The sequence below is a fragment of the Rhinoderma darwinii genome, chromosome 3 (assembly GCF_050947455.1).
Source record: "Rhinoderma darwinii isolate aRhiDar2 chromosome 3, aRhiDar2.hap1, whole genome shotgun sequence".
Taxonomy (NCBI): Eukaryota; Metazoa; Chordata; class Amphibia; order Anura; family Rhinodermatidae; genus Rhinoderma; species Rhinoderma darwinii.
Genome location: NC_134689.1, coordinates 25,657,827 through 25,680,607, shown reverse-complemented (window position 1 = coordinate 25,680,607; position 22,781 = coordinate 25,657,827).

Here is a 22,781-nt window from a genome sequence, read left to right as displayed (position 1 = left end):
ACGAGGATCAGGAAATACGGGCAGTAGAAGGAATCTCAAAATTAAAGGACTGGCAGAGGTGTGGGCCACGGATGCTCTGCAGAAGGTGACCGATTCAGAATTTTTCAATTCCTCTTGGGGAATCGATTCTCATAGAACATATCCATAGGGCCCTGTGTCCAAAACCGACATCACAAGAACCACCGGATATGTGATTTGGGGCTGTCTAAGCTATCAAGATACCGTCACGATATTACAAAAGTTGATTTTGTACACTGATTATCGGTTTCTACCCTCCTGTTAGAGGGCACCACTTATCCAGGCACTTCCTACTTATGTTCAGTACATGTCTTGCCCACTGGTGACAATTTGTAAATAGTCCTTGACCACCGCCCCCCCCCTCCACTCTCCCACTCCTGAAGGTGAGATATGACCAACCAAGTCATAAAAAATTGCACCTGATGTATTACCAATATTTCTACACTTATCGTGTCCCACAATCCAGTATCCTGTAATGTCAAAGGCACTAATTCCCCACGTAAAAGGTTCCACATTTTTCTCTTAATATGGAGGTGGATATTGTCCTGTTACGGGAATTACATTTCAAGGATAACTGCATCCCAAAAATGCCCACACATCGCTACAAACACTGGTTCCATTGTGGAAACCCCACATCAGCTTCCAAATAAATTAGGATTGGGATTCACAAGAATGTCAGGGGCCCCCCAGGCTATTGCCTGGGGGACACATGGTCGCACGGCCCCCCATAAGTTGTTAATAAAATGTGTTTTTTGCTTGGTATGTTTTTCTCTCCCCCTTTCCCTCTTTTCTCCATTTGTTATTTTATATTAGAATGGTACTTACCATCGTGGTGTCCCCCGGGTAAGCTGTGCTGGTGGCATGAGCCGGTTTCCAGATGTTTCTGTCTCTGGGCAGTTTGGAGTTGGTCCCAGCTGATTGGACCTAGGTCAGCTGTGCAATTGCATTAGCAGGTTCTGGCAGATTCTATCTCCAGGCAGATTTGTTGAAGGCCAGCTGATTGGTCATTGATAAAATCCTAAAGGCGGGAAAATTGGACATAAAAGGAGCAGTTCATCGTGGTCAAGCAGCCAGTTTTTGAAGATTGGACCGTCGCCATGGATGTCCTGCTGATGGAGCTGATCAGAAGAGCGGAGTCGGAAGGAGGAGAAAACTGGCTGAGGCAATGCCTAGCAGCAGCGCCGTCGAGGGAGGACGCGGGAAGAAGCGAACTTACTGGGCTGGAAGACGACATAGAGGAAGCAGTGTCTCCTGCTGGGTCGTCGCTCGAGGTGCCGTCATCAGCTGCAGCCAAGAGGAGGAAGTCTGCAGCAGAGTCATCACTGAGGGTGGAGCGCAGTTCCGGACGTTCGCTCCAGGTGCCGGAGCTTGAGAGGAGGCGGCCGACCGTGTCATCAAAGAAGGTGGCGCACAGTGCCGGAAGTGCGCCGCAAGTGCCGGCGCCATTGGCTAACCCGCTGGCCAGAAGTTTAGTCAGAGAACGGGAGACAACAGGTTGGTCGGCTATCCCCTCCTGCTCCAAGGATGGTGTGGAGGACACAGCTGAAGCGCCGGCCTCACTGGTTTTAGAGGCGGCGCAGGACTTTTCTTCAGAGCTGCAACCGAGGAAGAGGAGCCGGAAGACTAGGGTGGCTTATTCCCCACCCCCGCCAGTATCAAGGAGAAGAAGAGGTCCCAGGAGTCAACTTTCCTGTCAGCAAGTTTCCCCAGGATCTACAGGCACGCAGCAGGATGTAGCAGAAGTGGTGCCCGACCCAGGACAGGTGGAACAGAGTGGTGAGATGCCAGCTACCCCTTATCTGTCCCACCCCATCCCCCCTCCCCTCAATTCTAATGTAATGTTTGATATTTTAAAATTATTAGCTGATTTGGTCAGTAAGTCGGCTGTTCCTGCTAGTTCCCCCGCTGATGTATGGAAGCATAGTAGTCAGCATTTACAGAATGCTGGTTTTAGTAATATTCCTGTTTTAGAGAAAGGAATTGGTGTTTCGGAAACTTGTTGTAAGGAAGTGATGTCTTGCGATATTTCGCCATTAGGTTTTCATTTACAGCCAGCAATTAAGGAGCGTATTTGGAGGATCGAGTTTATAGATTTATTTTCTTTATTACCATCTGCGAAGGAGACTCTTGTCAAGCAGGATGGTAAGTCTGATAAAGATGAGGATAAAAAACGTTCTCCTCCTAAGTCTTTCTTTAACTGGCTACAGGCGTTCTGTATCTATGCTTCAGTTTTAGGGGAAAAGTCTTTCATTAATTCTAGTCATTTATTTCAGCATGTAGACATCATTCTTGAGGCTTACCGCCAGTTTGGTGGTTTAGCATGGTACAATTATGATTAAATGTTTCGCCAGAAGATGGCAGTGTACCCTTCATTAAAATGGGGCACTAAGGATGTTGGTTTGTGGCTTAGTTTAATGCTTCCACAAAGGTCAGTGCCCAAGCAGCAGCCTAGTTCTCAGAATACGTTGAGGAAGGGAGTTTGCTTTGCTTTTAATGAAGCTCAGTGTAAATGGTTGAACAATTGTCGGTATAAACACGAATGTTCCTTTTGTGGGGGTTCGCACCCAATGTGTCGCTGTTTTAAAAGAGCAAACCAGTCTCAACCCCCTAGTTCCAAAGAACAGTTATCCAAAAGCATGGACGCCAGTGAAATTAATAAGAATGGCGCCTTGGCTAGAAATGTTCCCAGACAGGGAGAAAGCTAATTTAATTTTTAACGGTTTTAAGTTTGGTTTTGATATCCCTTCTTTCAAAGGATCTGGTTGTTGCTGGGTGGATAATTTGAAATCCATCCAGCAGCATAAGGATATTGTGCATCAGAAAATCCTGAAAGAGCTTGAAACTGGCAGGATCGCTGGTCCTTTTATACATCCGCCGTTTACAGACTTTAGACTTTCACCTTTAGGAATTGTCCCTAAGAAGGAATCGAATTCATTCCGTTTAATACATCACCTTTCTTACCCGTTTAAGGCTTCATTAAACGATGATGCTGACAAGTCTAAAGCGACAGTACACTATGCATCGTTTGATCAGGCTGTCTCTTTATTGAGACAGTTTGGTCAAAATGCTTTTTTAGCAAAAGCTGATATCAAATCAGCTTTCCGTTTACTACCAGTTAACCCTGCAGGTTTCAACTCTCTAGGTTTTCAATTTGAAGGTAATTATTTTTATGACAAATGTTTACCAATGGGTTTTTCTTTATCTTGTTTCTATTTTGAGGCATTTTCATCCTTTTTACATTGGGTAGTGCAGAAGCAAATTCCGGATGGAGGTGTTCTGCACTATCTTGATGACATTTTGTTTATAGGTGATGCTAGTTCTGAGTTATGTTATTCCTTATTGTTAAAATTTGTCGAGTTTATGAAATTTTTTGGTGTTCCGTTAGCTGAAGAGAAGACTGTGTTTCCATGTAGATCATTAGAATTTTTAGGTATTAGAATAGATTCTGAGAGAATGGAATTTAGTTTACCAGAGGAAAAATTGTTAAAGTTAAGGGTTTCTTTAGTCAGTATGTTAGCTAGGAAGAAATGTTCATTACGTGATATGCAGTCACTGTTAGGGTTGTTGAGCTTTGCCTCTAGAGTTATTCCTATGGGAAGAGTTTTTTCAAAGCGACTGTATTTTTCAACAAGGGGTTTTAAGTCACCTAGGTCCCATATTAGGTTAACGGTTCAGCTAAAAGAAGATTTAGCCGTATGGCTAGAATTTTTATCTAAATTTAATGGACGCAGTTGCTGGCAGTTTAATTTTGAGGATTCTGACTCTTTGTCTTTATTTACGGATGCAGCCGGTAGTATGGGCTACGGGGCATTCTTTAATGGTCAATGGTCGGCTGAGTTATGGCCCAGTGCTTGGCGTGTAAGCAAGGTTACTTCAAATATTGTCTTATTGGAATTATTTCCGGTTTTGGTAGCCATAGTTGTATGGGGTCATTATTTTAAGAATAGTAGAATTTTGTTGTTTACGGATAACAAAGGTGTGGTCTTTGCAATTAACACATTATCTTCAAAATGTGAATTAGTAGGTAAGATATTAAGACATTTAACTTTATGTTGTCTGAAGTTGAACATCTGGTTGAAAGCTAGCTATATAGAAGGAAAAAAGAATGATATAGCAGATTCATTATCTCGTTGTCAGTGGCGGAGGTTCAGAACGATGGCACCAGAAGCGGAGCTTTGTGGAATTCCGTGTCCTCCTCATTTATGGAATCTGATTTGGGACTAATCTATGTTAATATTCAGAGATCCTTGGCTCCAAGAACATGGGCTGATTATTCAGCTGCTTGGAAGGAGTGGGTTAATTTCTGTGTTAATGAGAACTGTAATTTCTTTCATAATGAGGTAGGTGAGATTTGTATGTAGCCTGATTAGTAGGAGGCTGTCATTTGCCTCCATTTCTAAGTCTCTGGCAGGCATCTCTTTCTTTCTTAAATTAAACAGTTGTCCGGCTATTTCTTCGCTATTCCCAGTTAAGCAGCTTTTGAAAGGTTACCATAGGTCAGCTCCGGTTGTGGAAAGAAGAAGGCCTATTTCATTAGATTTGTTGTTAAAATTATTCAATGTGTTACATTTAGTTTGTTTTAGTAATTTTGAAGTGTGTTTGTTTAGAACAGCATTTGTGTTAATGTTCTTTGCAGCCTTGAGAATAAGGCTATGTTCACACGGGGTATTTTGCCGAGTTTTTTGACGCGGAAACCGCGTCGCAAAACTCGGCAGAAACGGCCCGAGAACGCCTCCCATTGATTTCAATGGGAGGCGTCGGCGTCTTTTTCCCGCGAGCAGTAAAACTGCCTCGCGGGAAAAAGAAGCGACATGCCCTATCTTCGGGCGCTTCCGCCTCCGACCTCCCATTGACTTCAATGGGAGACAGGAGAAAGCTTATTTCTCGCTGTTTTATGCCCGCGGCGCTCAATGGCCGCGGGCGAAAAGCGGCGCGATAATTGCCGCGAAAATCGGCGTGCAGGGAGAGGAATATCTGCCTCAAAGTTCCAAACTGAATTTTGAGGCAGATATTCCTCCCCCAAAATACTCCGTGTGAACATAGCCTAAGCGAACTGGTGGCAGAGAGTAAAGTTTCAGTCTCGGGCCTTTCATTTCAGGATGTTAGTTGCAAAGTTGACCATGTTTTGTTATTGTTAAAAAAATCTAAGACAGATCAATTAGGAAAAGGTCGTTTGGTTAGAATTAATCAGTTTTCGGGTTCTGTTCTTTGCCCAGTTTCTAATGTTAAACATTGGTTGTCAATCAGGCCGAGTCTTGGGGTTGCTTTTCTGATTCATCAGAATGGAGATCAGCTGTCCAGATTTCAGTTTAACTCTGTTTTGAAGAAATGTTTGAAGTCCCTGAAGTTGGAGCATTTAAAAATATCCTCCCATTCGTTTAGAATAGGTGCAGCTACGGAAGCTGCACAGTTAGGAATTGATGAAGGGATTATAAAAAGAATTGGTAGGTGGGAGTCTAATAGATTTAAACTTTATGTTCGACCAGACTTGTTAGTAGTGTAATTATATATCCACAGGTAAGCATTTGGTTGTTTGGATCCTTGGCCACTCTTTTACATTTTGGGCACAGTAGAGAGCCGCGAGAAGGTCCTATACAGAAAATTTGTCTATGGATCCGCTAGTTTTTTCTGTTTTTTGGCATGGGGTAAGGGGTTTGCAATGGAAAAACGTGTTTTCTTTAGTAAAATCACTGAGCTCTTATTGGCCGGATCCGAATTTAATTATCATCCATGCTGGAGGCAATGACCTAGGTAAAGAAAAGACTTTGGACTTACTCTCGGAAATGAGAAGGGATATAGCCTTGATAAAATGTCTTTTCCCTGACGCTACTATTTCCTTTTCAGAGATTATTCCAAGACTGCTGTGGTCCTCTGGAAATTATAAGTTTTTGAATCGAATCCGTAAAAGGATTAATAGAGCCATGTCTAAATACATGTCGGTCCTCGGTGGTCTTTCTTATAGACACAGTGACCTTGAAGACCTCACAGACGGGCTGTTCAGAAATGATTGTACACATCTTTCTGATGTGGGTATCGACATTTTCAATTTGGGCCTGCAGAATTTAATTGAAGAATGGCTGCGGTTGTTTGGGGGGGCCATGTCTTGGTAATGTCATGGCTTGTGGGGTTTGTCACCCAGCTAATGCTGGGCGGACTTGGTTTTTATTGGTCAAAATATTTATATTTTATTATTTATTAGATTATTTATGGTTATTCTCTTCTAATTATTTTATCTTAGGTTACCCTTAATAAACACCGTGGCCATTTTTATCCAAAGAAACTGTTGTCATGTTTTATTTCATTTTGATTGAGTATTGTGGGGTTTGTGCTACCATGTCAGGGGCCCCCCAGGCTATTGCCTGGGGGACACATGGTCGCATGGCCCCCCATAAGTTGTTAATAAAATGTGTTTTTTGCTTGGTATGTTTTTCTCTCCCCCTTTCCCTCTTTTCTCCATTTGTTATTTTATATTAGAATGGTACTTACCATCGTGGTGTCCCCCGGGTAAGCTGTGCTGGTGGCATGAGCCGGTTTCCAGATGTTTCTGTCTCTGGGCAGTTTGGAGTTGGTCCCAGCTGATTGGACCTAGGTCAGCTGTGCAATTGCATGAGCAGGTTCTGGCAGATTCTATCTCCAGGCAGATTTGTTGAAGGCCAGCTGATTGGTCATTGATAAAATCCTAAAGGCGGGAAAATTGGACATAAAAGGAGCAGTTCATCGTGGTCAAGCAGCCAGTTTTTGAAGATTGGACCGTCGCCCACCCTCCCACCCTATTGTTCTTAAATTCCTTCACGTCACGTTGTTTGTTAGAGGGGTTTGTCACCCAGAATGGCTGCGGTTGTTTGGGGGGGCCATGTCTTGGTAATGTCATGGCTTGTGGGGTTTGTCACCCAGCTAATGCTGGGCGGACTTGGTTTTTATTGGTCAAAATATTTATATTTTATTATTTATTAGATTATTTATGGTTATTCTCTTCAAATTATTTTATCTTAGGTTACTCTTAATAAACACTGTGGCCATTTTTATCCAAATAAACTGTTGTCATGTTTTATTTCATTTTGATTGAGTATTGTGGGGTTTGTGCTACCATGTACCTTTCCCTCTATGTGATGAATATATGGATTCAGAAAAAAGGGCTTATTGGAAATACTAAATATTCTCTGGTTTCAGTCTATGCTCCCAACTCAGGACAGAGTGCAATATTGTCTACTTTGCAGCATTTTGTAAAGGGAATTATTTTGCTGACCTAAATGTAGTTTTAGATCTCTCATGGGACTCATCTTTTAAGCAATCCGCTTGCTCTTTTCTGGCATTGTGTAATCTTAAAGGGAACCTGTCACCAGCATTTTAGCTATAAAGCCAGCAATACCTGGTGAAAGTGGGTGAAAAATCATTGTCATCTAAGCTATAAATATGTTCTAAGTAAGCTCTGTAGCTTTAGTATTCCGTTTTTCAGCGGTCCCACACCGTATGCAAATGAGCAGAAAAGAGTCAAATCTTCATCTGAAAAGAGTCAGGTTTTCATTCCTCCAGCATCTCACAGTGGACTCCACCTCCTTCTTTTTGATTGATAGCTCCTTAGCCAGTCAGGGCCGGACAGGTGGTGGCAGTGGGCGTGGTTAAGAAGCTCCGTCCCAGAGGGAAAAATAATTACCATAGAAGGCGGGAAAAGTTTAAACGACTATATTTACAGACAGAGGAGGACTTCAGGAAAGAAGAGAACAGGAACGAACTCTGGACATTGAGGGGTCCGGCGAGTTTAACAGGTAAGATGTTGATGACAGGATCCCTTTAAGAACTCTTTAAGGCAGTGGTCCCCAATTCCCGGGCCGTGGACCAATACCGGGCTGTGGATCATTTGGTACCGGGCCAGATACGCTGCATAAAGTTACACTGCATATCCGCCCCGGTGGCCGCAGGGAATTTTGGGCGAAAACCCGCACCAACTAAGCAGCGATTACGCAAATACAAATGAAATGCTGCGGAACAAAACTCCGCTCCGCATGTCATTCTGAGCGTTTTTTCCGCTCATCATTTAGGCAGCGTGTGGAGGAGATTTGTTCTACCTCATCCACTTTTGCTGCTACTGTATTTGCTGCAGGTTTCCCGCAACAAATTCAATCTGCAGTATTTGCGCAACATGCAACAGACCCTCAAAACGTTTTCATTTTTATTTTGTTTCCATTTAATTGCAGTCTGCAGAGCGTTTTGTATCGTTCGTGCCCCCCCCCCCCACACACACCGGTCCGTGGAAAAATTGTCTTGCATGAAACCGGTCCTTAGTGCAAAAAAGGTTGGAGACCGCTGCTTTAAGGGACTTAAATTTGCTTGTCATCTGGAATATACAACACTCTGTGGATAGGAATTACTCCTTTTAGTCATCTCTTTCTAGAGATTGGACCACATTTTTGCCCCTTCTTCACCTAGGGATAGGGAACTGAACATTTTGGACCACACCCCTACAACAATGCAGTTTTCCACCCCTTAACTACCTTTTTGAAAGTGGTCTTGGTGTCTCAATGAGACTTTACTGAGCTCATACATGGCTGTACGAGATCTCTATATCCAACTGTTAGAGTTATACAATATCAACATGATAGATGACCCAAATCCTATACTACTATGGGAAACACACAGGGATTTTTTATTGTTCTGGACTCTAAAGATAAAAAAGAGAGAGACAGGAAAATAGCATCCCTTCTGGCTCAACTTTCTACCTTAAAAAGACTGCACAAGAGGTCCGAAGCTCTGAGAATGCCGGATAATCGTAAACAATTGAGGAAGAAACTTAGGGATTTATTACATTTTAAATCCGCAAAGACTTATTTGAGAGCTAAACATCAGTTTTATGCTTATGGTGATAAAGAGGTAAAGCCGATGACGGCGATGCTACGCAAAGCGAGACGTGCCACATTTTTCTCTAGGCTTAAGAATGTCAGGGGGGATGTTCTGACTGACACAAAGGCCATAGCTGACGTGTTTCATGAATATTACACTTCACTCTACAACATTCGAGGAGATGAAACCTCCTCAGAGGCCACGAAGAGGATTTCGTGAATACAGCATTTTTTGCCGCCCCTCCAATTACCCAGCTTGTCAGATACAGAAAAAGAAGTTCTACTGGTCACAATTATTGAGGAAGTACAGAATATGATGAACTTGTTTCCTATAGGTAAAAACCCAGGACCTGACAGGTTTCCAATAGGATATCATAAAATATTCTACTGAATTCTAATGCCGCACCTAACGAATTTATGCAATGAACTTCTCAAAGGTACTTCTTTACCCAATGCTATGTTAGAAGCTCTCATTCCAAAAGAAGGAAAAGATCAGAGTCTTGTGGAAATTATCATCCGATTTCTCTACTCAACATAGACTTGAAAATTTGGGCTAAACTATTAAGCAAATGTAATGGAAAATTCCTCCCAAAAGTATTTTCCACAAACAATTGGGTTTTGTAAAAAAACAGGGAGGGCAAAGAAACCTCAACGCACCTAATCCATGCCATTTGTTATGCAAGGTCCCACAATATTTGACACAGATGGCGAAAAGGCTTTCGGGAGGGTGGATTGGGAATACATGATGCAGGCTCTGGGCAAGTTTGGTTTCCCACTACCATTTTGGTACACTAGGCCAATGAAAAATTAGAGTTAATGGCACCCTGTCACTGGCATGAGCTAGGGATGCCGTGTGTCTCTGTCCTTGTTTTTTCTATATCTTCTATTCCTTATTATTTACAGCACAGCAAGCGTGATCTCGCTTGCTGTAAGTCCCACACAAACGTTACCGAAGTGTCGGGATTGTGAATAGACATCGTGTCCTGGCTGGAGGCGATGTCTATTCACTCTCAAGACACTTCAGTAACGTTAATGTGTGAGTAAGTGACAGCACATAGTGTTCTAGCAAGATCACTATGTGCTGAGTAAATGAATGAAGAGAAGTTTATGACCCTGATTGGTCACTGATTGGTCAGCGTCATACACTTCTCTCCGCAACGTCCACTTGGTCAAAAGTAAAAACACGCCCAGTTGGGCATTAAGAAACTCATTAGCATAAAGCTAATATAGGTCATAACTCCGTCAAAATTGATCATTTTTCTAAATAAAAAAACACTGCTGTAATCTACATTACAGCGCCGATCACATTATGTAGAAGATAGGCCACTTATAATGTGGTGACAGAGCCTTTTTAACTAATATGCAGGGCCTTGTAAGAAGCCTCTGACTTTGTCAGACCCTGTCTAAACTTTTAGCTAGGAAACTTTTAAAGTAAATGTTTTTTCCCTGGTATAATATAAATATTTTCTTAGATGAGGCCTTAGTTTCCGCTAACAGAGCTGACCCCAACGCTTCCAAATCTTCTTCACCCATCACTACTGACAGTGTAATGTCATTGAGTAGATCTACAGCACATCATATAAAGGAAGAAATAGTATAGTTATATCATACAAGACCAGGTAACGGGCCCAGCCATAGGAAGTCATTGGAGTACCATTTCTTTGGACCTACAGATTCAAACCCAAAAAGTTCACATCTCTGCTGCTAGATAAAGAGTCATCAAACTAGGATAAAACGTTCGTTTTTTTTTTTTATGTTGGCCTAGGGCTCATCTGTACTTTATGGACAAAGAATTAGAAAAGAAAAACACCTCTCTCTTTCCCATATCTATCTTTCTATCTATCTATCTATCTATCTATCTATCTATCTATCTATCTATCTATCTATCTATCTATCTATCTATCTATCTATCTATCTATCTATCTATCTATCTATCTATCTCATATCTATCTATCTATCTATCTATCTATCTATCTATCTATCTATCTATCTATCTATCTATCTATCTATCTATCTATCTATCTATCATCTACATGAGCTGAGGGGGTCTTTAAAAGGAACCTATTGCTGTACTTTTGAGACACCTCAGCTAACCTTTTCCGTCATCAGACCTCCGCCAGAAGACGGTAACTGTCTTTTCTGTTCTAATTAGGCCTTTTAATTATGTTTACTAAATTTTCGAAATCATTTTACCCTCAGACACTCGAGAAATATTTTTTTCAATTTTCGTAATATAATTTTAGGTTTTAGAAAATAAAAGTGTGGCTTTAAGAAATGTGATAATTGTAGGGAGTTGGCCTTTTGGTAAAGCGACTGCGTCACAACATTAATAACCAGACAGCTGTAACCCTGCGTGACTCACTTATAAGTCGCTGATAAATAGAATTGATGTTGTACAGCAGGAGATCTAGAGCAGCTCTGTTCCTGTTTGCCAGTTTTCTTTATTTGTTTTCATATGTTTCCAAGGTATTTGGATACAATACCGTAATAAACATCAAATCCAGCACATAAAAGTACATCGAGCCCTTAATAGGTAACTTGATCATGAGATTATCACTTCACTACCGATCATGTAAGGGGTGAGTCATTAAACTAAATATAATTGGACTTAATTCCATATGTAGATAATTTGCATTAATATTGTCTTCCTTGCATTGCAATTACATGTCTGTCCAGCAGAGGGCATAAAGTCAAGAAATTTTACTTTGGGAATTCTTAAAGGGGTAGTGTCAAGATCAAAATGTATCATCTATTCAGAGTGTAGGTAATAAATGTCTGATCGTTTGGGACCCCACCAATCACTAGGATAGGGGCACCTATCTCCCCGTTCCTCCTCACTGCACAAGTGCACAGATCACATACTGGATGCAGCTACTTCACTCATTCAGTGCAGGAGAACTCCTGAGATCCCTGTAAATAGTGACGTTATGTGGCCATATTGCCACGTTCACACTGTATATTTTTGCTGTCCATATCATCCAGCTGTGAGCTAAGTGAATATAATTTTCCAGTCATACACATTTTGTGTAATATTTCAGTAAGAGTAGAAAATTCTTTACCAAAGAATTGCAATTTAAAGAGTTTGTCCGCTTTGAACAAATACCTTTTTGTCAGACGGGCCGCGACAATATGCTGTTCACCTTGCATCACGTGTTTTATTCCCCTGCAGCGCCACCACAGGAAATCTAAAGTAATATACCACTCCCATCGAAATCCCATTGAAATCTATAGGTTGTACATGCAAAGAACTTTTCCTCCCCGGTAGAATTTTACTTGCTAGAATAACTCCACATTGAGATTAAAGGGGTTACCTCAACAGAACAAACCATTCTTAACCCTTTCAGGACCAGACTAAGTTTAGTTTTTATGCTTTCGTTTCTGCTATAGGAATACACCGGCTCAAAGTGAAAGGGAAGGTAAAAAACTCCTCAGATGCCGATGGTCACATCTGACTCCAGGCATCTGAGGAGTTAAATGGCTGCGGTCAGAGATGTCTCTGATCACAAACATTGCCGTCGGGTCCATTCTGTGTAACACAACAGAGACCCGGCGGACTTTATGGCTCGGCTTCTGAGCGGGCGCCTTTCTGGACATAAATAACCATATTAGCGATGGGAAAGGGTTAAAAGAAAGCTGTGCTAGTGATCAGCTGATTTCACTGGAAGTAGCAGCTGGCTATACATTTCCCCTGCAGCGGCCACTACAGGGGACATGCAGTATTACATGGCGCCTATTCAAATTAGTGAACAACCATGTTATACGAGCCAGAGCTGAGTCTGCCAGATCGTGCCATCCTTTCTTAGTGACTCTCCGTTCTGGCTAATACAGTGGGGTCCCCCCCCCTATGACATCCTTATACCCGAACAGAACTTAGGGATAGGGGCTGTCATGTGAAGACAACACTTTTAAATATTAGGAAATTGCTTTAATAGTACTTTCTTCACAGAATGTATTTATATTATCAGTTATGTTTCCTTTTCGTCTTATATTATTAGTGCCACCAATAAAATTCTTTCAGCAGTTTTTAGATGGCGGAGGATGTTGAATTGCGTGATTTATGAAATTCTGCTATCTATCTATCTATCTATCTATCTATCTATCTATCTATCTATCTATCTATCTATCTATCTATCTATCTATCTATCTATCTATCCTAATGAACATGAGGCACATTTATAAAACACATGCAACATGTTCTGCTTTAGATTGCTGATGCCACCTTTACATGACAATGACATCACATTGTAGAAATAGAGGTTTGTGGCATTTTCGCAGATATATAACTAAAGTTATTATTTTTGTAAACATTTCCCACATTGAGAACTTTCAGCATTCCACCCAGCGCAAGCCCTAGAAGTTGTTGTTTTTATATGGTTTATTACAGTATTTTTGCACTTAGGATGTAAACCTTTTCCCACATGTGATCTGTGTCCCCTGGGGCAGACATTTTCAGTGATCTGACATCCTGTTTAGGCCACGGCTACACTCAGAGTTTGTAGTTCTACTGATTATTTTTAACTCTTGTGCTACAACTGGATACATTTATTTGCATGCAATCTTGTGGACTGCAACTGTCACTCAATAGCTAAAATCAATCAGTAGCGCTACAAAAAGTCTCAGTGTAGCCCAGGCCTTAAGGTTTAGAGTTTTGTGCACACAGAAAAAAATATTACACACAGTTGGGGGATGGGAGGTCTTGAGTCCAAGGGTATGTTCACACGCTAAAGTAAAAACGGCTGTAAAATACGGAGCTGTTTTCAAGGGAAACATTTTTTGATGCGCTTTTTGGAGCAGTTTTTGGAGCTGTTTTTCTATTGACACAATGAAAAACGGCTCAAGAAGTGACATGCACTTCTTTTTACGGGGCGTCTTTTCAAACGGCCGCGTAATAAAAATGCCCCGTCTGAACGAAACACACGTTTTCCCATTGAAATCAATAGGCAGATGTTTGGAGGCAGTCCGCTTCCATTTTTCAGCCATTTTTTGAGGCGTTTACGCCCCCAAAAACGCGTATAAAAATGCCCGTCTGAACAAAACGTAGTTTTTCCCATTGGAATCAATATACAGATGTATGGAGGCATTCCGCTTCCGTGTTTTCAGGCATCTTTCAAGGCGTTTATGTCCCCATAACACTGCGTGTGAACATACCCTGAGAGAAAAGGGATGAATCGAGATTTTGCTGTAGTATATTGTTTAGAATTGTACAGAGGAACAAGTGGGATAATGATTTGACATACAACCAATACCCTTAGGCTAGATTCACACACAACATTTTGATGCAGTTTTTTAAGCCAAAGCCAGAAGTGGATGCAAAGGGAATGACAGGTATAAAGAAAGGACTGATGCATCTCTTTTCTTTTGAGTCCACTCCTGTGTTTTTTCTCAAAAACACGGAGCCAAAAACCGCACCAAGACAGTGTGTGTGATCCTGGCCTAAATCTGGCCATAAAAGCTCATGCCCATGGCCATAGTCTGATACCCATATGTTGCTATGAGCCCATACAGTACCTCTGTGTGTCTCCAATGTTATACAGAAGCAGACAGAGGGGTTTTTCTCATGGATTTCTATGAAATATGTGAGAAAAAATAAAAATTGCAGCATGCTCCAAACCATGACATAACAGATAATGCTACTAGAGGAGAATATGGTGCCTCACAGAGGAACCGTACAGCGGCACAAGGTGGCTATATGTCCCCCCTGCTGCATCTATAAATGTCCCCATTCTAGTTACATTCAAGTGACAACCACAGTTATACATTTTTTTGTTTCAGAGATTCAAATGAGGCCTCATGCACCCGACCGTAAGGGATTTTACTGTCCGCAAATACGGATCCAATGACTACGGATACACAGCCAGAGCCGTCCGCAATTGCGGGCAAGAATAGAACATGTTCAATATTTTGTGGATCATTTCTATGGCATGGACACACATCTGTAAATATATGGAAAGGTGTCCGTGGCCTATAAAAATTGTCCCGTGTGTGATAGGGAAATTAGTTTGCGAGCCCCATTATGGCTCACAAATTGGAGTGATGACAAACTTTGTAAAGCGCTGTGGAATATATTGGGACTATGTAAGCAACGAAAAATAACAGCTGTCTCGCTTTTGCTAATTTAGGTGATTTAGATCGATTTTCCGAAATTTTGTATGTACTGGCGAATATGCAAATTGGCAAATCTGGCGAAATGGCGATTTGCCCATCTCTAGCCATGGCAGTGATACTTTAGGCTGAACAGTCTATTTTTTTGTACTCTCTGTAGTACCATTTTGACCACTAGAGGTCAACAAGTCACCACCTCGCACTTCTACAAACACAGAACCAGTTGTACCCACAACCACTAATCCCTTCCCACACTCTGAATTATACAATGAATGCAAGGAGTCTGCGTTTAGGAAGCTTTTGGCTCATGTTTCCCATATTAATATTCTGGGTGTGTTGAATACAATAAAATAAAAAAAGTACGCTGTGTAAAGTGCGAGAACAACAGGAACTCCAGCAGGAAATTGATGAAAGAAATCTATTCAAATCAAATATCATTTTTTGGCTTACAGTACGTGGGATAAAGTAAATAGCCATTGTGAAGACAAAATAATGGCATCTTGATGTATGCATTTTACATACTATTTTCCCCTTAACACCCAGGCCGATATAGGGATTGCTAGGTATTCACCCTTTAACCTGTGTACCAAGATATGGACTTGGCTGCTAGAATTCCCAGGTCGCTACCCCCAGTATTCTTTGTTGGCAATGGCTGACATGGCAGAAGACTAGTTGCAGGGTCTGTATAAGCGAAGGTCAGGACAGATGGCAGGTTATCTTATGTACCTGGGATCAGGGCCGCCATCAGGGGGGTATTACTGGTACTCCCGTCAGGGGCCCGGCCACATGGATGAAGTAAAAGGGGCCCGCCGGGCTGCCGTCGCCCACCCCCCCCCCTCGGACTGTTGCCCCCCCCCTCGCAACGCTCACGGGCCCCACTCGCAATGCTCACGGGCCCCCCTCGCAACGCCCGCGGCACCCCCCTAGCGACACCCCCCTAGCGACACTCCCCTAGCAACACTCGCGGCAGCCCCTGCATACCTGTTGTTGCTTCACTGGAGGGGAAGATGCAGCATGTGCTGAAGCTGCGTGTGGAGATCCCGCCCCCCAGCTCCTCTACACTGCCGACCGGACCTGCAGGCTGGTGAGTATGTTCCCCTATCCATCCTGATTCCCATCCCCCTGACCCCATTTGTAGATTGTATAAATTTGGTTAAAAAGTTTTTTGGTATTTTTTCGTTTTCCTAGCGCTTTTTTGCCGCGATTTTCGTAATCGCGGCAAAAATGGCGCAGTTTTGCCGCGATTATATAAAAATCGCGGCAAAACCGCGTGATTTGTGCCGGAATTACGAAAATTGCATAAAAAAAAGATACAAAACATGAAAAGTGCTGTTAGGCTATGTTCTCACAGTGCGGTCAAGTCACGTTTTTTTGCAAAAATTGTGGCAAAAAAATGGGATTTCACCGCACTGTGTAACTAGACTAAGGCCTTATTCAGACGGCCGCATTCGGTCCGTGACATACGGAGCGTGTATCGGCTGTATCTCACAGGCTGACCACAATTCATGGAGCCGGACTCCTTACATCATAGTTATCAGTGTTGCTGGGAGTCCCTGCCTCTCTGCGGGAATACTGTCCCATATTGTAATGATGCTTTCAGTATGGGACCGGGGACAGTATTCCCACGGGAAGGGAGGGACTGTGATCATAGATAACTGTGATGCTAGAAACCCGGCTCCCTGAACTGTGGTCGGTCCGGGAAATATGGCCGATACACGGTCCTTATATCACAGACCGAACATGGACATCTGAATAAGCCACTTACTTGCCTCCTATTTTTGGTGCGGATTGTGCACTGAAAATTCACTACAAATGACAATATAAGGCCTTATTCACACGAACGTGTTATACGTCCGTGATACTTATTACGTCGCACGGACTTATGTTAGTGAATGGGGCCGTTCAGACTGTCAGTGAATTTCACGTAGCGTGTGTGCGCTGTGTAAAACTCACGACATGTCATATACTTGCCCGTGTTTTGCGCAGCACACACCCATTGAAGTCATTGGGTGCGTGCAAATCATGCACGGCACACGGAAGCACTTCCGGGTGACGCGCGTGATTCGCGCTACACAGGGCCGGTATTAGGGGTACTAATGTAGGGGGCACGGCCAAACTTAATTGAAACACCGCCGTGAGCTGCGGGCCCCCCTCTCATCACCGCCGCGAAACACCGGTTGCGCGCGCGAACGACCGCAAGCTCGCACCCGCGCGCGCATGACCGCAAGCGCGCGCCAACGACCAGGCGCGCCGCCGAGAGGGAGGCGGTGCGCCCGCAACACAAGTCCGATCTACGGGGAAGGACAGCCACACAGGGACAGCGGCGCAAAGTTTACTTACCTGCTGGCCCGCCTCCAACTCCTCGTCCTCCGCCTCCTCGTCGTCCGACTCCTCCTCGTTCGACTCCGCCTCGTCCTCCTCGTTCGACTCCGCCTCGTCCTCCTCGTCCGACTCCGCCTCGTCCTCCTCGTCCGACTCCGCCTCGTCCTCCTTCTCCAGAGCGTAGCTGCGTAAGGAAAGGGGGAGGAGTCTAGTTGTTGCGCGGCGGCAGGAGTTCTACGATCCCCGCCATTTTCTGGAGCCTGGAGGTCGAGGACGACATCTGGACCGAAGACATCGCCTGAAGAGGACTGGAGTGGGAGCAGCAGCTCTTCTGACACGGTGAGTAAAGTGTCTCAAAGTGCTGTTTAAGTATGGCACTGTTCACACAGAGTATTTTGCAGGCAGAAAAAAATCTGACCTGCCCACACTATCTTGCCGCGTTTTTTGCTGCGTTTTTTGCCCGCGGCGATTGAGGACAGCAGACAAAAAACGCAGCGAAAAATGCATTTTCTGCCTCCCATTGATTTCGATGGCAGGTCAGAGGCGGAACCGCGGCAAGAAAGGACGTGCTGCTTTTTCTTTTTTCCGCGACTGGCTCCCATTGATTTCAGATTAAAATAATGGGAGGCGGTTTTGGAAGTTTTTTGGTGCTGATTCTGACGCAGCGTCCGAGTCAATATCAAGGCCCAAAAACTCTGTGAACTGGGCCTTATTGTTAGGGCTTATTCAGACGAACGTGTAATACATCCGTGCAACGCGCGTGATTTTCACGCGCCTCGCACGGACCTATGTTACTCTATGGGGCCGTGCAGACTGTCAGTGATTTTCACTCTGCTGCGACTGTAATACGCTGCGGATTTTCCACAATAAAATGTGTTGCATAAAATCCGCAGCGTTCATGCCTAGTGTGTTCCTACCCTAAGGCCGGATTCACACGAGCGTGTGCTTTTTGCGTGCGCAAAAACGTGGCGTTTTGCGCATGCAAAAGGTCCATAACAGCTCCGTGTGTCAGCAGCGTATGATGTGCGGCTGCGTGATTTCCGCGCAGCCGCCATCATTATGACACTCTGTTTGGATGTTTGTAGCACGCGGTGCTTTTCTGTTTTCATTCATAGTTTATACGGCTGCGGAAGTGCTGGCCGTGATTTTCACCCACCCATTGACTTCAATGGGTGCGTGATGCGCGAACAATGCACAAATATCGGACATGTCGTGAGTTTTACGCAGCGGACACACGGACACACGCTGCGTGAAAATCACTGACAGTCTGAACGGCCCCATAGAGTAACATAGGTCCGTGCGAGGCGTGTGAAAATCACTGACAGTCTGCACGGCCCCATAGAGTAACATAGGTCCGTGCGAGGCGCGTGAAAATCACGCGCATTGCCAGGACGTATTATACATTCGTCTGAATAAGCCCTAACAATAAGGCCCAGTTCACAGAGTTTTTGGGCCTTGATATTGACTCGGACACTGCGTCAGAATCAGCACCAAAAAACTTCCAAAACCGCCTCCCATTGATTTAATCTGAAATCAATGGGAGTAAGTCGCGGAAAAAAGAAAAAGCAGCACGTCCTTTCTTGTCGCGGTTCCGCCTCTGACCTCCCATCTAAATCAATGGGAGGCAGAAAATGCATTTTTCCCTGCGTTTTTTGTCTGCTGTCTTCAATCGCCGCGGGCAAAAAACGCGGCAAGATAGTTTGGGCAGGTCAAAATCTGCCTCAAAATTCGGTGCGCAGTTCGCGGGTGCGCATGCGCGGGAGTTTGCGGGTGCGCGCGATCGGTCGCACGGGCGGCAGTGTTTGATGGCCCCCATGACGACCCCCATGCTACCCAGGGCCGCCATCAGGGGGGGTATTATGGGTACTGATGTGAGAGGCCCGGCCAAACCTAATTGAAAGGCGGGCCCGCAGCTCACGACATTCTTTTGGTGAAAAAAACAAGCCCCATTGCAGGGGTTTTTTTTTTTTTTTTCTACCAAAGGCAAGTCGCGGCAGTTGCCGGGCCCCCCTTTCAATTAGGTTTGGCTGGGCCTCTCACATCAGTACCCCTAATATCCCCCCTGATGGCAGCCCTGGGTACCATGATATGGTGCTGGACGGAGTACCGTTAACAGGCGGTGCCACGGTAGGGGGGCCCAGAAAATTTAGCTGTAGGGGGCCCTGAAATTCCTGATGGCGGCCCTGCCTGGGATAGCTGGGTGAATTGGCGCATGCTGGCGCTTTAAGAAAGGGAGAGTCAGCAAGCGCACTAGTGGCCGACCGAGAAACCAAAAAAGAACGTCGGCACAGGAGGCTGCAAGCAGCATGGCCCAGGAGAGAGGAGCAGCGTCAGCCGTGAGCCAGAAGACGCTGGGGACAGTTAAGTATCGAACAGGTGGTTCTAAAGCAATCACAGAGGGTTGCCGTTTCAACAAATTTTATTTGAACAAGTGGGACAAAAACCAGAGCGGTCCTAAAAACTGGGGTCAGGGATCTCAACCTCCGCAGATGTTCCCACCAAGTTGGGCTGCACCAAAGTGACTGCAGACTCCACAGCCTGTCTCAACCGTGCTGCTACGGGTCACTCAGGGGCTATCCTCTACTTGCCCTGCTAGTATGCCCAGGGTGCACCAGCCACTTTGAAGGTGAATGCTCTGTGCTTCTGTGGGTTACAGTGGCTGAAACGCCACTACATTTAGAGGATCCCAACTCCCTCAACTGAGTATGTGTACTTGGCGCACTATCTGTGCAATAACCAGAGAACAATCCCAGGCCGATGTGTAGCTAGGGGTTTAGAACAGAGGAGCAAAACATATCTGAGTGAGCTCCAACCCAGTGAGCCCCCCTAACACATGTTTACAACTGAAGAGGCGCATTCTAATTATATACCAGCCATCATCCCTGTATATAACCCCCATCATCTCTGTATATAACCCCCATCATCCCTGACTATACCAGCCATCATCCCTGTATATAACCCCTATCATCTCTGTATATACCAGCCTGGCTAGTATATACAGGTAAGATGGGGGTTATAAACAGGGATGATAGCTGGTATATACAGGGATGATGGGGGTTATATACAGGGATGATGGGGGTTATGTAAGGGTATGATGGCTGGTATACATAGGGATGATGGGGGTTAATGCAGGGATGATGGCTGGACTACCCATCATCCCTGTATATAAGAACCATAATCCCTGTATATAATAATCATCATTCCTGTATATAATCCCCATCATCCCTGTATATACCAGCCAGTCTACCCCAGCCGTTTAGGTTTGTACGGCGTAAAACTACTGCTCATAGCATGACCCGAACAATGGTAAGGATATGCTGGGAGTTGCTGTTTCACAAAAAAAAATCATACCACCCATCATCCCGCTGCAGTTCATAGAGTGATAACAGTACTGATTAGAGGCAGAAACATTTACATTAAAGAGGCTCTGTCACCAGATTTTGCAACCCCTATCTGCTATTGCAGCAGATCGGCGCTGCAATGTAGATTACAGTAACGTTTTTATTTTTAAAAAACAAGCATTTTTGGCCAAGTTATGACAATTTTTGTATTTATGCAGATGAGGCTTGCAAAAGTACAACTGGGCGTGTTGAAAAGTAAAAGTACAACTGGGCGTGTATTATGTGCGTACATCGGGGCGTGTTTACTAGTTTTACTAGCTGGGCGTTGTGTATAGAAGTATCATCCACTTCTTTTCAGAACGCCCAGCTTCTCGAGAGATCACGCTGTGACGTCACTTCCCCAGGTCCTGCATCGTGTCGGACGAGCGAGGACACATCGGCACCAGAGGCTACAGATGATTCTGCAGCAGCATCGGCGTTTGCAGGTAAATCGATGTAGCTACTTACCTGCAAACGCTGATGCTGCAGAATCAACTGTAGCCTCTGGTGCCGATGTGTCCGACACGATGCAGGACCTGTGAGTGACGTCACAGATCTGCACTGCCAGAAGCTGGGCGTTCTGAAGAGAAGTGGATGATACTTCTCATCAGAACGCCCAGCTAGTAAAAGTAGTAAACACGCCCCGATGTACGCACATAATACACGCCCAGTTGTACTTTTACTGTAAACACGCCCAGTTGTACTTTTGCAAGCCTCATTTGCATAAATATAAAAATGGCCAAAACTTGGCCAAAAATGCTAGTTTTTTAAAAATAAAAACGTTACTGTAATCTACATTGCAGCGCCGATCTGCTGCAATAGGAGATAGGGGTTGCAAAATCTGGTGACAGAGCCTCTTTAAGTGACTTGTCGGTGACGTCTTTTCAGATTATAGTTGTTCTTTTTCTCTTTTCTTCCCCATCCGGTCCAGACCTCTATGATGACTTCTCCCGGCCACAGCCCATTTCTGCAGTTTGCAGCTCAGATGTCTTCAGCTTTTCACGTTTCAAACATTTTTGCACCTATAAACGAAGATAAAATTCTCATGGTGCCACATACTACACCCCTAAATATAATAGTTCCATACACTGCACCCTTAATTATAATAGCACAATACACTGTGTCCCTGATTATAATAGCACCACACACTGTGTCCCTGTTTATAATAGCACCATACACTGTGTCCCTGATTATAATAGCACAAATAGAGGCACAAACAACAGACAGACTGCACACTCATATCTCCTCCCTCACAGGCTTCTTGCAGGTAGATTATAATAGCACCATACACTGTGTCCCTGATTATAATAGCACCATACACTGTGTCCCTGATTATAATAGCACCATACACTGTGTCCCTGATTATAATAGCACTATACACTGTGTCCCTGATTATAATAGCACCATACACTGTGTCCCTGATTTTAATAGCACAAATAGAGGCAAATAGAGGTATAAACAACAGACTGAGCACTCATATCTCGTTCCTCACAGGCTTCTTGCAGGTCGGGCTGTGGGCGGAGCTAACTGTGCCTCTGACACCACGTCCTTGCCAAATATATATATGATGATATGATATGTGTAACGTCTATGGCCGAGGGCCGACGTTCAGACTTACCCTCTGACGGCCCCGGCCATGGACATCTGTGTTCTCGGCGACATCTCCCTCCAAGGAGACGCCGGCACTCACTTCCGGGTTCTGGGACTGTTTCCCGCAGGGTGCGCGCCCGGCCTTGAAGGGCCAGTACGCGGCCAGGTGTCATTATTCAATAATTAGCCCAGAATGTGGCTGGACCATAAAAAGGGCTCTGCCCACTTGATCCTTGTATGAGCATTGTTGTATACCTAAGTTTGTCTTGCAAATGGTCTCTGTAAAGGATCTGCCTGACACAGCTTCTGTGTCGACACCCGTGGTTAATCAGACTGCATCTGTTCCTAGGTCTGCTAGAGTGACTCGATCTGCTACCATTCAGGCTGGTAGGCTGAGGAGTGGGAGAGCCTATCGCAGCCTGGCCAGACGGTTCTAGCTCCCGCCCTTGGTCTACTTATACCTTCATTTGCTGCTTGTCCTTTGCCTGTGATTCTCTTGTTTCCTGGCTCTGCTTTTCCTGCTGTTACCATT